General features: G+C 48.7%; 1 non-coding gene and 1 pseudogene across 1 annotated transcript; both read right to left on the bottom strand.

Annotated features, from left to right (window-relative positions):
- Positions 1–6,508: 6,508 nt before the first annotated feature.
- On the bottom strand, positions 6,509–6,699 carry LOC122695957. The gene has a single exon (XR_006341680.1). It is a non-coding gene; the product is annotated as a U2 spliceosomal RNA (small nuclear RNA).
- Positions 6,700–12,186: 5,487 nt separating this feature from the next.
- On the bottom strand, positions 12,187–12,367 carry LOC122695970 (annotated as a pseudogene).
- Between the last annotated feature and the right edge of the window lie 1,544 nt (positions 12,368–13,911).

Here is a 13,911-nt window from a genome sequence, read left to right as displayed (position 1 = left end):
ATTAGTCCCAAGGGCATAAATGCATTTGCCAAACAAACTAAAATACCAGCAAATGAGTTTAAATTAAAACACTCCTTTCACTCTGGATAATCTCATAAAATACCACCACCTGGGAAACTTATTGATTAAAGTTCTAAATTGATGCTTATTTGGGAAGAGATTGGGGAAGGCCTTCTGCCTGAGTCACAGAAATTAGGAAGTAGTCTATTGAAGCAAGCATCAGAAAGACAGATATCATCTTTAAGGTGAGCGCCGGGGGCAGCTTTTCGGAATCCCTGAAAATCTGATCCGCCTTGCCTGTCAGGTTTTCTCCTCATGACCTTGTCATGGGTGGGATCTCGTGTGCCGGCTCCAGCAGACTGGTTAGATCTTGCAGTCCAAGGGACTCTCAAGAGTCTTCTCCAACACCACAGTTCAAAAGCATCAGCTCTTTGGCGCTCAGCTTTCTTTATAGTCCAACACTCACATCCATACATGACCACTGGAAAAACCATAGCCTTGACTAAACGGACCTTTGTTGGCAAAGTAATGTCTCTGCTTTTCAATATGCTGTCTAGGTTGGTCATAACTTGCCTTCCAAGGAGTAAGCGTCTTTTAATTTCATGGCTGCAGTCACCATCTACAGTGATTTTGGAGTGCAGAAAAATAAAGTTAGCCGCTGTTTCCACTGTTTCCCCATCTATTTGCCATGAAGTGATGGGACCAGATGCCATGATCTTAGTTTTCTGAATGTTGAGTTTTAAGCCAACTTTTTCACTCTCCTCTGTCACTTTCATCAAGAGGCTCTTTAGATCTTCTTCACTTTCTGCCATAAGGGTGGTGTCATCTGCATATCTGAGGTTATTGATATTTCTCCCAGCAATCTTGATTCCAGCTTGTGCTTCCTCCAGCCCAGCGTTTCTCATGATGTGCTCTGCATACAAGTTAAATAAGCAGGGTGACTATATACAACCTTGACGTACTCCTTTTTCCTATTTGGAACCAGTCTGTTGTTCTATGTCCAGTTCTAACTGTTGCTTCCTGACCTGCATACAGGTTTCTTAAGAGGCAGGTCAGCTGGTCTGGTATTCCCATCTCTTTCAGAATTTTCCACAGTTTATTGTGATCCACACAGTCAAAGGCTTTGGCATAGTCAATAAAGCAGGAATAGATGTTTTTCTGGAAACCCTCTTGCTTTTTTGATGATCCATCGGATGTTGGCAATTTGATCTCTGGTTCCTCTGCCTTTTCTAAAACCAGCTTGAACATCTGGAAGTTCACGGTTCACGTATTGCTGAAGCCTGGCTTGGAGATCATACATCTGATCATACCTCCACAAAAACAACTAGAAAAGGGTGACTTTTCCATTCCCAACCTCAAACTGTTCTGAAGGTCCTGCCCGAAAAGGAGACTCCAGGGGTTTTCCCTGGCAGTTCAGAGGTTAGGACTCCACGCTTTCACTGCCAAAGGCAAGGGTTCAATACCCGGTAAGGGGTGTAAGATCCCACAGGTAGGTGGCATGGCCAGAAAAAGAAACGAACAAAAAATCCCAGAAGGAGGGAAAGAAACCTGTCCCAACGTCACACCACTTTGCTTCAGACTTGGGCAGTGACAGACCGATCCACCAGGGGGCAGCATCTGCTCCTTTTCCGCCCTGGCTTGGGCTCTGGGACGTGGTTTTGGATGAGTTGCCTCTGAATGGGCCCCTGGCGGGAGAAAAGGATATCCAAGGGGCCCTCTCCCACAGTTTTTCTTTTCACATTCATTTTAGGTAGTAGGTTGTGTTTTCCCCATTTTATTCTTTCTTTTCTTGGCCTTGGCATCTTATTTCCCAAACCAGGGATGTAACCTGTGTCCTGTACAGTGGAAGAACAGAATTGTAACCCTGGACCACTGGGGAATTCCCTCTCCAATTCATTCTTGGGGAAGCAAAACTGGAATTTGAAATAGATGTCTTTGTGATTCCCTGGCGGAAGCTGCCCAGGGACCTCCTCTCCCCTCCCACCCCTCCTCCTGAGACTCCTCTCCTCCCTTCAGTTGTGCACTCAGATAGGTACTCGGTTGGGATGCAGTGGAAACAAGGATGCCCTCAGCTACTTCCCTTGGTGAGCTTCACCCATCCTGTACCCTCCTTTACTCCAGAGCCTGGGTTGTCCTGGGGAATCATCTAAGCCCCTCATTACATGCTGAGGAAACCAAGGCTCCAAAGGGGGAGGTGGCTTTTCCAAGCCATTTCACTTGTCAGGACAGAACTCATGATGACTCTCAGCCCAGGGTTCAGCCCACCAGGCCTTGAGGGGGGCCTCTCTCCCCAGTGTCATTCCTCCCATGGCCTCTGTTTTTCTCCTCTAAGAAATCCCTCATCCCCAGTAAAGGCCTGAGGGTTCAGGATTACCCAGACCTTGCCTGGAAGTGCAGGGTTTTATAGGTATCCTTCCCAAGCTCCAAGGAGTCAGGGACCCCAGACCAGGAAACTCCCAGCTAAGGCCGGGTGCTTGGTTCCCACACTCAAGGAAACCCTTGAGTACATTTAGTCAATCCATCATGTAGTCAGGTTCATGGAGGGTTTCATGAATGCCTACTGTGTGGCAGGCACAGCGCTGGGCACTGCGGAGCTGTGGCTGTGAAGAACCAGCTTCTGGGCTCAGCGCTTAGTCTGGTGGGGAGACAGCTCTGAGGAAGAACCTCCACTCAGCAGCTGAATCTGACTTGGGTCAGGAGCCAATGGGAGGAAGCAGGTAGGTCCCAGCTAGTCTGTCCTTCTGTCGGGAATGCTTCCTTGCCTCCTGGCCACTTAAACTTGCCTCTGATGTCACCGTTGGAGAGGCCTTCATGAGCAGCCCCCTCCTCCAGTCACTCTCCAGCACATTTCCCTGTTTGTTTTCCTCGATGGCTTATGTCATTATCTGAAATGACGCTCTAGAGTCACTGTCTGCCTCTCCCTACTTCTCATTATAATGTTATGATAATGTTCACTCTATGAGGACAGGTCCTTATCCATTTCACTGAGCCCTTCAACCTGGCAGGCACTCCATCCATGAAGGCTCAAAGTAAGAATGTCTGAATGTTCCCTCTAGGGAATCCTTCAATGCACTCTGTCCTGGGCTGTGATCTTGTGGACAAGGGCTGCAGAAATGAGGCTGCCAGGAAACAAAGTGGTCATTAATGGAGGAAGGCTCCAGGGCTCCAGGCTGGATGTGGAGACGGGGACTGGAATTCCCATTTAAAGGAGACTGGACTGGGCCAGGCCCCGGTGTTGCCCTGACAAACTGGGTCCCCTCCTTCACCCCCACTTTGCCCCACCTCCTCCTTGCCATTTGTTTATCAATGCCTTTCCTGGCAAAGGCAAAGGATGAAGGATGGGGGAGAGATTGCCAGTTTCAGCTCTCTTATCTTTAATCAAGTGACTGGTTCCCTCTCAGGTGAGAGGCCCAGGAGATGTAAGAGAGGAGCTAGGAAGTTTCAAAGGTTGTGGAGGAAACAATATCTGCTTCACAGATATTGTTCACAGCCCAGTTCAGCTAATTTCCAGCCGGGTGACTTTCACAAGTTACTTAACCTTTCTGTTCTTCAGTATCTTCTTTTAGGGAAATCACACTTGGGTGGAGTCGAGAATTTAAAAAATTCCTAGAGCTGAGCGTCTTCCCCTGGGGACTCCAGTAAACCCACACTGTTTCAGAGATCTGTTAGGTGTTGGGAGCAGTGCCTCGTGCACAGGATAGAAGAAATAATCCAGTGTTAAAAAGAAAGAAAACTAGTAAATGATACGGACACCTCCTTTACAGTGGTTTGAAAGTTAAAATAAAATCTGCATAATATTGGTCCATGGATATGACCCTCACAAGAAACAGTACTCCTAAGTATACCGCCGCTACAAAAAAACGGAAAATCACATGTTGGTAAAACAAAACAGAAACCTTCCCATGAGACAGGTACCCAGAGCAAAACGAGGAGCACATTGAGAAAGATGTAACAAGTCTGTTGTTCATATTTTCTCTTTCCCCTGAGACGGGTGCACTATTCCTCAAGGTATTACAATACCAGGTCAACGGGTGGAGTGGACAGGGCAAGGTTCTATTCTAACTCCCTGCTCCAAACATCTATGTACTAAAATGTCCTGGCAAAGAGGAAGTGGTGTTGTTTGGTGTTGTTCAGTTGCTAAATCCGATCTGACTCTTTGCAACCCCACGGACTGCATCATGCCCAGACTTCCCTGTCCTTCAGTATCTCCTGGAGTTGCTCAAACTCATGTCCATTGATGTGGTGATGCCATCCAACCATCTCATCCTCTGTCTTCCTTCTCCTGCCTTCAATCTGTCCCAGCATCACAGTCTTTTCCGGTGAATGGGTTCTTCCCATCAGGTGGCCAAAGTACTGGAGCTTCAGCTTCAGCATCAGTCCTTCCAAGGAGAATTCAGGGTTGATTTCCTTTAAGATGGCCTGGTTTGATCTTGCTTTCCAAGGGACTCTTGGGAGTCTTCTCCAGCACCACACTTCCAAAGTTCTTTGGCCTCTGACATCTTTATAGTCCAGCTCTCACATCCTTACATAACTAACTACTGGAAAGACCATAGCCTTGACTACAGGGACCATTGTTGATAAGTGATGTCTTTGCTTTTTAACACACTGTCTAGGTTTGTCATAGCTTTCCTGCCAAGTAGCAACTGTCTTCTGATTTCCTGGCTGCAGTCACTATCCTCAGTGATTTTAGAACCCAAGAAGAGGAAATCTGTCACTGTTTCCACATTTCCCCCGTTCAATTAGCAATGCAGTGATGGGACCAGATATCATGGCCTCAGTGTTTTTAATGCTGAGTTTTTTCAAAAAATTATTTATTTTTGACTGCACTGGGTCTTCGTTGATGCATGAGGCTTCTCTAGTTGCCAGCGGGGGCTACTCTCTAATTGTGGTTTATGGGCTCTAGAGTACAGGCTCAGTAGTTGTGTCAAAGGAGCTTAGTTGCCCCAGGCATGTGGAATCTTCCTGGATCAGGAATTGAACCAATCTCTTGTGATTGGCAAGGGGATTCTTAATCACTGGGCCAGCAGGGAAGTCTGATATTAATAGAGTTTTAAGCCAGCTTTTTCACTCTCCTCCTTCACTCTCAGCAAGAGTCGTTTGTTCTGGCTTATTCATGATTTGAACTTTGTGCTAACCTCAAAAGCCTGCCTTGTGTATCCAAAAGACATGCTGGTCTTACTTTAGGCCCTCTTCTCTTCGGAACTCTAAGTAATAATACGACTCTGTCAGTGGCACTGTCCTCTCCTATGAGTCAGTCACCTGGATAAATGAAATCCCAGTACAACCGACACACTGAGTGGAAAGCCCATCATTTTAACCTAGACTCCAGGTGGAATTCGGTGTTTTTCAGCAGGAACTGCTTGAAGATAGAAAACAGAACACAGGAGAAATGTTAGAGACCTCAAGAGAAGGCGGGGGCATAGAAACAGAAGGTTCAAGCTAGTGTCCTGGTTCTGTGTTGAAGATGGCATCAGGAGGGACTGGGGATATCAAGTGGGAGCTTGGACACCAGCTCCTTTTGTAGCTTGTATCAAGTGAGAAATGAGGGCGGGAAGACTCTGTTCGAAGACCATAAAGCAGAAGGGGGTTCTTTCAGAAAAATAGAGATTTAAGCAGATCCCACGAAAGTACACTTGCAAAGACTGTAGAAAAACTTAAGAAAATACATTCCTGATCTAGCTGAATCCAGGGAAGAGCCAGTTTCTGCCTTTGGGTACTTCAGTAAGTGTCCCCGACGGACGGAGTGCACCATTCCTGGTGCACCCAGCACCTAGGCCTAGATCTTGGTCGAATGCCAGAGTCAATGGAAAAGGAGGAAAGAAGATAATATGGGGAAGTCATTCTGGTTTATACATGATTTGAACTTTGTGCTGACCTGAGCAGCCTGCCTTGTGTATCCAAAAGACACAGTGGCTCTTACTTTAGGCCCTTTCTTTTCTAAGTAATAATAACTCCAAGTAATAACACAACTTCTCCACTGGTACTGATCTCTCTTTGTCAGTCAGTCACCTGTATAAATGAAATCCCAGTATAAACAACACACACTGAGCAGAAAGCCCATCGTTTTTACCTAGACTCCAGGTGGATCTTGGTGGCTTTCAGCAGCAAGCAACTGCCTGAAGTCAGAAAACATGAATACAGAAGTAACCTTAGAGACATCAAGAAAAGGCAGAGGTAGGGAGAGACAGAAGATCTCATGTCAGGCAGAAGGAACTGTCTGAAAGCTTGAGGTTTGAGTGAATTCCACAAGGTTGCACTCAAGAGACCATAAAATAGAGAACCTCTTAAAGAGCTAGACATGGTTTTAGCTTTAGAAAAGAAGCAAGTGAGCTTTAAATAAGTTGCAGCCTTGGCATTTTACCCTCATTGACCTTACTCGCTCATCCTTCTGCAATTGTCAGGATCACTAGCGAAGCAGAGAAACCAACCTGAAAAACTCTCTGAAATAGGTCAATCCTTAACAAGAAAGAACCAGTTTCTGCCTTTGGGTACTTCATATGTGTCCCCGAGGGGGTGCACCGTTCCTGGAGGTACTGCAATACCAGGTCGATGCGTGGAGTGGACGGAGCAAGCTCCTATTCCAACTCCCTGCTCCAAAAATCCATTTAATATATTGTCCTCGGATAGAGGACGTATCAGATATTAAACTGATAAGAACAGATACTACACTTGATCTTAGCCAAAAGGCCGAGAAGCGATGCCGCGGCCCCGCCCGTCGCTGTCACCGTCCTGCTGTCGAGCATGTTGCACTCAGTGTGACCCGGGTCCCCGCTCACTCCAGGGCGCCCTGCCTTTGTCTCGTTGACAGTGCTATGGCGGCACCACACCAGACTCTCGAGCAGGCTTCATCCTCCACATTGTAAAAGAGAAATTCCGCATCTGCTGTAGCTTTGTCGTTCTCGGGCAGAAGCGCCATCTCAAATCTGCATGCCCCGCCCTCTGTCGCCAGGAAGGCGTGGCTCCGGCGGGACCGCAGCGCCCTGGGGACGGCCTCGGGGCTGCGGCTGGGGAGCTCGTCCTTGGTGCTGGGGGAGAGGAGAGACCCGACCGGAGGGGGTGCGGGGTGGGCGGCGAGAGGGACCTGTGAGAGGAGCTGTTGGCCGAGAGTTTTCCTGAAGACAAGGTCGCAAGGCTGACTCGCTCGAAACGGCCGGACTGCAGTGTGTTACACAGGCCTCCGCCTGCGGAGAGAGGGGCTTCGTAGGGTCGGGTGTCTGGAGGGGGCTTCCCTGCCAGGCGGAAGGCGGATGGCCCACAGCGGGGAAGGGAGGGGGCGTGTGGATGCGGAGGGCTGGCCGGGCCGCCGGAGGGGTTCACTCCAACTCCAGCGCACGCGTCCTTCGGTGCTTTAGGAACCAAACCGATCCCGGGCTTCCTACCGAAAGCTCCCTCCGCCAAGGACCTCGTTTCCCTGCGCCTCCTCCTCAGCTGTGGGTTTCGCTGGTGGCTCGGATTGTCAAGAATCCGCCTGCAATACAGGAAACACAGGCTCGATTCCTGGGTCGGAAAGATCCCCTAGAGGAGGAACCTGTGAAAGTGGAAAAAACACATGGGATTTCAAAGACATAGTATTAAAAATTGTAAGAAATCTCTGTAATGATGATATTAATTACATATTGAAATGATATTTTAGATATTGGGTTTTGTTTATGGGGGTTTTGCAAGGGTTTGCCAGAACCCTGAAGAGGCATGGAACCCTACCCTTGTCATTGGAAAGCATGGAGTTCTAACCATTGGACCACCAGAGAATTTGAGATATCTTGAGTAAAGAACATATTAAACTTAATTTCACTCACTTCTCTTTATTTTTTTATATGCCTAAGAATATTTAAATTTACCTGGGCAAGGGAATTCCTTGGTGGTCCAGTGGTCAGGCTTCAATATTTTCAGTGCAGGAGCCCAGGTTCCATCCTTGGTTGGAGAACTGGGATCCCAAAAGTCACACAGCGTGGCCTAAGGGGAAAAAAGTTATGTTTGTGACATATATTTCTTGAAAGCATTGTTACAGATGGAAGTGCTGAGAGGCTAAGAAACTTGCCTAATGTGAAAAGAAATCAGGCTTTGCATTCAAGCATCCTGCTAACCACTGGGGCTTCAGGTTTTTTAAACCAGGAGTCCTGATATTCTAACTGGGGATGATAAGAATGCCTCTTTGATGAGGGTACTAGTGAATCTACCCTTGGAAATGAAAGCACAGGGGGATGTCTTGATGAGTACACCCTAGGGAAAGCTACTTCTTGCCTGTAAAATAGGTATTTGATTCCAATTTACAGTCTTGCGAACTATCTCTACCTACTTACCCTGAGGATTCCTGTTTCATATCCCACTTTCCCTGGTCTTATGTTTCTGCTGGGCTGCCAAGTTGCTTTGACACCCATGATGCTCACATGGCATAGATATACATGTAGATATGGACACAGACACATAGAATGTAGGTATATTCACAAATATACAGCCATTAGTGCTGCATTGTCTTTAACCTTGATGTAAATATTTTGTTTGCAGGTGTATTATCAGCACCTATGGTAGTCCTCTGAATGTACTTGACTCTTGATGAATAAGTGTTGAATGAATGGTTGAGGGTCCAATGAGACAATGTATATGTGCTTAGCTTGGGCCTGACAAATTCTTCAAATTTCTTGATCAGAAATTCTGGAAGGAGGCCCCAGCTCTGTTTTTTATCAAGTCCTCTACATGATACTGGCAAATTCCCAAATTTGAGCATGCATCCATTCAAAGCTATGCCCCCTCCCAATGTGGGTCAAACAACATGGATGACTTGACAGAAATCTATGAAATCAAGAAGCTGAATCAGGGACTTTCTGGTGGTCCAGTGGTTAAGTATTCGCCTCCCTATGCTGGGGAAACAGTTTGATTCCTGGTCCAGAACTAAGATTCCCCTATGCTTTGAGGCAACTAACTGTGAGTGCTCAGGAGCCTGTGTGCCACAACTAAAACCCAAAACAGCCAGAAAGTAAATTCTCTTTTTTTAATCAAAACTATAAAGTCTCTGGGGATTGGCACCTGTTGTGAAAGCTCTAAAGAGTCCCTCAGCTCGGATAACTGGCCGACAGTGAGGTCCCTGCACAGACTGAGCCTGGCTCTCTCCCCTCAGCTCACCTCTCTGTCTCTCTGGTGGGCTTGTTCCTCCCCCCTCGCAGCTGCAGGCTGTTGCTCCCATGACACTGTCACCCTTTTGGGGTTCTGGCTGTTTCTTGCTTGTTACCCAAGGCCCCTCCTGAGGCCAGGGTCTCCCCAAGTGCCAGTCTCCTGTGCAGATGGAATCTGGAATCTGTCCCGTGTGGATCTGTCTCCTAAGACACCACAACCTGCTGCACCTGCCTCTTCACAACCTTCGCCCTCCAGCCTCCTCCCGCCTCTGCCTTCCCAGCACCAGCTATTAGGCCCTCAGTAAAAGCATCAGAAATGTCACTGAAATCAGATTTCCTGCTCAGAAAATGTTCATTTACATCGGATCTTACCTCCACAAAAACAACTTTAAAAGGGTGGCTTTTCCATTCCCCACCTCAAACTGTAGTGAAGGCCCTGTCTGAAAGGAAGACTCCAGGGGAATTCCCTGGCAGTTCAGTTGTTAGGTCTCCACGCTTTCACTGCCAAGGGCAAGGGCTCAATACCTGGTAGGGTTTTTTTGTTTTGTTTTGTTTTGTTTTTTTTGGTAGGGGTTTTAAAATCCCACAAACTGGGTGGCATGGCCAGAAAAAGAAACAAACAAAAACCGCAGAAGGAAGGAAAGGAACCGGTGTAACTTGGCTCCTCCCGTTTTCTTCAGACTGAGGCAGTGACAGACTCATCCACCAGGGGGCAGCATCTGCTGCTTCTCCGCCCTGGCCTGGGCTCTGGGACTTGGTTTTGGATGAGTTGCCTCTCAATGGGCCCCTGGCGAGAGAAAAGGGTCTCTAAGAGCCCCTTCCCACAGTTTTTCTTTCTCTGTTTCTTTTTCACACTCATTCTATGTAGTAAGTTGTGTTTTCTCCATTTTATTTTATTTTTTTTGGCCTTGGGATGTTAGATCCCCAACCAGGGATGTAACCTCTTCCCTGTTCTGTGGAAGAAGAGAGTTGTAACCAGTGGAAAACCAGGGAATTCCCTCTTTGTTTTATTCTTGAGGAAGCCTTAGCTGGGATTTGAAATATGGGTCTTTGTGATTTCCAGTCTGAAGCTGCTCCGGGACCTCCTCTCCCCTCCCATCCCTCCTCCTGCAGACTCCTCCTCCCTTCAGTTGTGCACACAGGTACTCCGTTGGGAGGCAGTGGAGACAAGAATGCCCTCAGCTGCTTCCTAGGTGAGCTCCACCCATCCTGTACTTTCCCCTACTCCAGAGCCTGGGCTGTTTTGGGGAAAGGGACCTGGAATCACCTAAGCCCCTCATTACATGCTTAGGAAACCAAGGCTCCCAGGGCGAGGTGGCTTTTCCAAGGTAGTTTACTTGACAGGACAGGACTCATGATGACTCTCAGCCCAGGGTTCAGCCCACCAGGCTTTGGGCGGGGGGACAGCCTCTCTCTCCAGTGCCATCCTTCCCATGGCCTCTGATTTTCTCCTCCAAGAACTCTCTCCTCTCCAGTAAAGTCCTGAGGGTTCAGTACCACCCAGACCTTGCCTGGAAGTGCAGGGTTTTATAGGTATCCCTCCCAAGCCCCAAGGTGTCAGGGACCCCAGACCAGGAAACTCCCAGCTAAGGCCGGGTGCTTGGTTCCCACACTCAAGGAAACCCTTGAGTACATTTAGTCAATCCATCATGTAGTCATGAGCCATGGAAGATTTCCTGATTGCCTACTGTGTGGCCAGCACAGTGCTGGGCATTGCAGAGCTGTGGCTGTGAAGAACCAGCTTCTGGGCTCAGTGCTTAGTCTGGTGGGGAGACAGCTCTGAGGAAGAACATCACTCAGCAACTGGAATCTGACCCAGGACAGGGAGCCAATGGGAGGAACTAGATAAGTCCCAGCTAGTCTGTCCTTCTGTCTGGAATGCTTCCTTATCTCCTGGCCACTTAAACTTGCCTCTGATGTCACCATTGGAGAGGCCTTCATGAGCACCCCTCCCCCATGTAAAATAGCTCTCTCCCCAGTCACTCTCCAGCACACTTCCCTGTTTTCCTTCATGGCTTGTATCACTATCTGAAATGAGCCTCCTGAGTCATCGTGTGTCTCTCCCTCTTCCTCTTTATAATGTCCATTCCATGAGGGCAGGCACTGAGACCTTCAACCTGGCAGGCGCTCCATCTGTGAATGCTCAAAGTAAGAATGTTCAAATATTCTCTGTAATGTATCCTCCAATGCACTCTGTCCTGGGCTGTGATCTTGTGGACAGAAAGGGCTGCAGAGGTGAGGCTGCCAGGAAATAAATGGTCACTAATGGAGGAAGTCTCCCTGGGCCCCAGGCTGGGTTTGGATGTGGGGACTGGCGTTCCCAGTTAAAGGATACTGGACTTGGGTAGGCCCACAATCTGGTGTTGTCCTGACAAACTGGGCCCCTTCCTTCACCCCCAACTTACCCCACTACCTCCTTCCCATTTGTTCATCAACTCCTTTCCTGGCAAAGGCAAAGGATGAAAGGTGGGGTGAGATTGCCAGTTTCAGCGCCCTTATCAGATAATCAAATAACAGTTTCCTTCTTGGGTATGAGGCCCAGGAAATGTAGATGTTTTCTGTTGTACAATGATCGTTCACAGCTCACTTCTGCTAATTTCTATCTGGGTGACTTTGGACAAGCTTCTTAACCTTTCTGTTCTTCGGTTTCTTCTTTTAGGAAAAGCACACTTGTGTGGAATCCTGAATTTTAAAAATTCCTAGAGCTGAGAGTCTTCCCTTGGGGACTCCAGCAACCCTGAACTGTTTCAAAATTCTGTTAGGTGTTGAGAGCAGTGCCTTGTCACAGGATAGAAGAAATAATCCAGTGCTAAAGACAAACAAAACTACTAAGGGAGCTGGACACAGCCTTATTACAGTGCTTCCAAAGATAAAAGAGAAATTTAACATAAAATTGGTGCATGGATATAACCTTTACAAGAATTAGTACTCCTAAGTAAACTACCCAAACAAGAAAATAGAAAAACACACATTGGCAAAACAAAACAGAAACCCTCGTATGTACTCAGTAACAAAAAGAAGAGGAAGACACTGAAAGAGATGTAACAAGTCTATTCATACTTTCTCTTTTCCCTGAGAGGGGTGCACTGTTCCTGTAAGTACTGCAGACAAGGTCTGTCCGTGGAATGAATGAAGCAAGCTCCTATTCCCACTCCCTGCTCCAAAAACCCACTTCATATATTGTCCTCGGATAGAGGGCATATCACACATAAGAACAGATACTACACTTGATCTAAGTCAAGAGGCGGAGAAGCGATACCACATGCTCTGTCCTAGCTGTCATCGTCCTCCCTTCAGCTCCAACCCTCAGTGGACATTTCTGGCTTACCCTCCTGTGTCTGCTCCAGAACAGTGAAACTGCACTTGTTCTCTATAACATTCACATCCCTTTTTGCACCCCTGCCCATCTTTCCGCAGAAGAGGCCCCTAATTTACATGCCCCGCCCCGCCCCGCCATCAGGGGCGTGGCCACCACCGTCAAGCTGAGCCCTCGGCACCAGACTTCCTCCTGGCCCCAGCCGCTCTGTAGAAGCTGCTGTGGCGCTGGAGGTCGCTGCGCTCGCCGCACACTTTCCAGCTCCGGAGAGAACGCAGGGGTTTTGCAGTTGGCCGCCTCAGGGTGTCGATGGAGGGAGCTGCAGGACGAGACCGGCTCACAAAGCAAATCCTGGGTCATAATGACTGTGCATTTGGGAGATTAGTGTTTGTCGGGGGCCGCCAGGCAGAGCCCAGAGCTTGAGCAGAGAGAGAATTACGAGGGCGGGGGAGGGGAGAGGCAGGGACCGCCCTGACTGAGAACGGGTCTCTGTCCCCACCGTAACGGCTAGGCTCCTTAATTGAGACCCCGGGGTCGCCAGGCGGGCGCATTTGTCTTTCTTCCATTCTCCGCTAAGCCGCTAGAGAGCTGCAGGGTCTGTGAGGCTATCACAGTCGGCCCTCCCCCTAACCGACTCTCTAGTTCAGTCGAACCTGAGGGGAAAGATCCTTGACCTCACGACAGCCACCTGCCAGGCACTGCCCTGCATTCTTTGCTATGATCGAGCCCGCTTGGATCCTGGACACCCTAGAGAGGATTGACGCTGTTATCATTTTCATTTCACAGTCGTGATCAGTGAGACCAGAGAGGCTGAGAAACTTGCCCTGGGTCACTCAGCTAGAAGGCAGTTGACCTGCGGAGTTGGTCACGGTGTTCCAAGACCTGCCGGGTTCTGAAGCACAGGTCTGGCTCACTGATGGAGTCCAGACCAGCGACTGCATTAGTTGTCTATAACGTTCACATCCCTTTTTGCACCCCCGCCCATCCTTCCGCAGAGGAGGATCCTAATTTGCATGCCCCGCCTTTCTCCGCCCCAGGGACGTGGTGGGCCTTTCTAGCTCGGCCCTTGGCACTGTCCTGGCCCCCGTCGCTCTGCAGAAACTGCTGTGGCAGAGGTCGCTACGCCGGCTGCACACTTTCCACGAGAAGAGGGGGAAAGCCACAAGAAGAGCAAGGCGACATTGGAGTACAGCAGGATTGCTGGTGGCACACACATGGATTTGCTGGCATCAGGCCCACAGCACCATGGTTTTGATAAGGGTGGGTGGCACCTGGGGTCACATCCTCACCTGAGCCTGCCTTGGCTTCTGGCTCTCTGATTCCCTGCCGGCTTGGGTTTTCCCTGTCTCCCGGGGCAGGGGAAGGGTGGGGGGAGTGATCTGTTTCACTCCTTAGGGAGCCCTAATAACCTTCCGGACAGTTTAGCTCTGAGGTCCCCTCTGGACATGCCTGGCGGGAGTCAGCCCTCAACTTGCAAACACTAGG

The sequence above is a fragment of the Cervus elaphus genome, chromosome 5, assembly GCF_910594005.1.
Source record: "Cervus elaphus chromosome 5, mCerEla1.1, whole genome shotgun sequence".
In the NCBI taxonomy this organism is placed as follows: Eukaryota; Metazoa; Chordata; class Mammalia; order Artiodactyla; family Cervidae; genus Cervus; species Cervus elaphus.
Note: the sequence above shows the minus strand (reverse complement) of the source record. Positions and strands in the feature narration are given on the sequence as shown.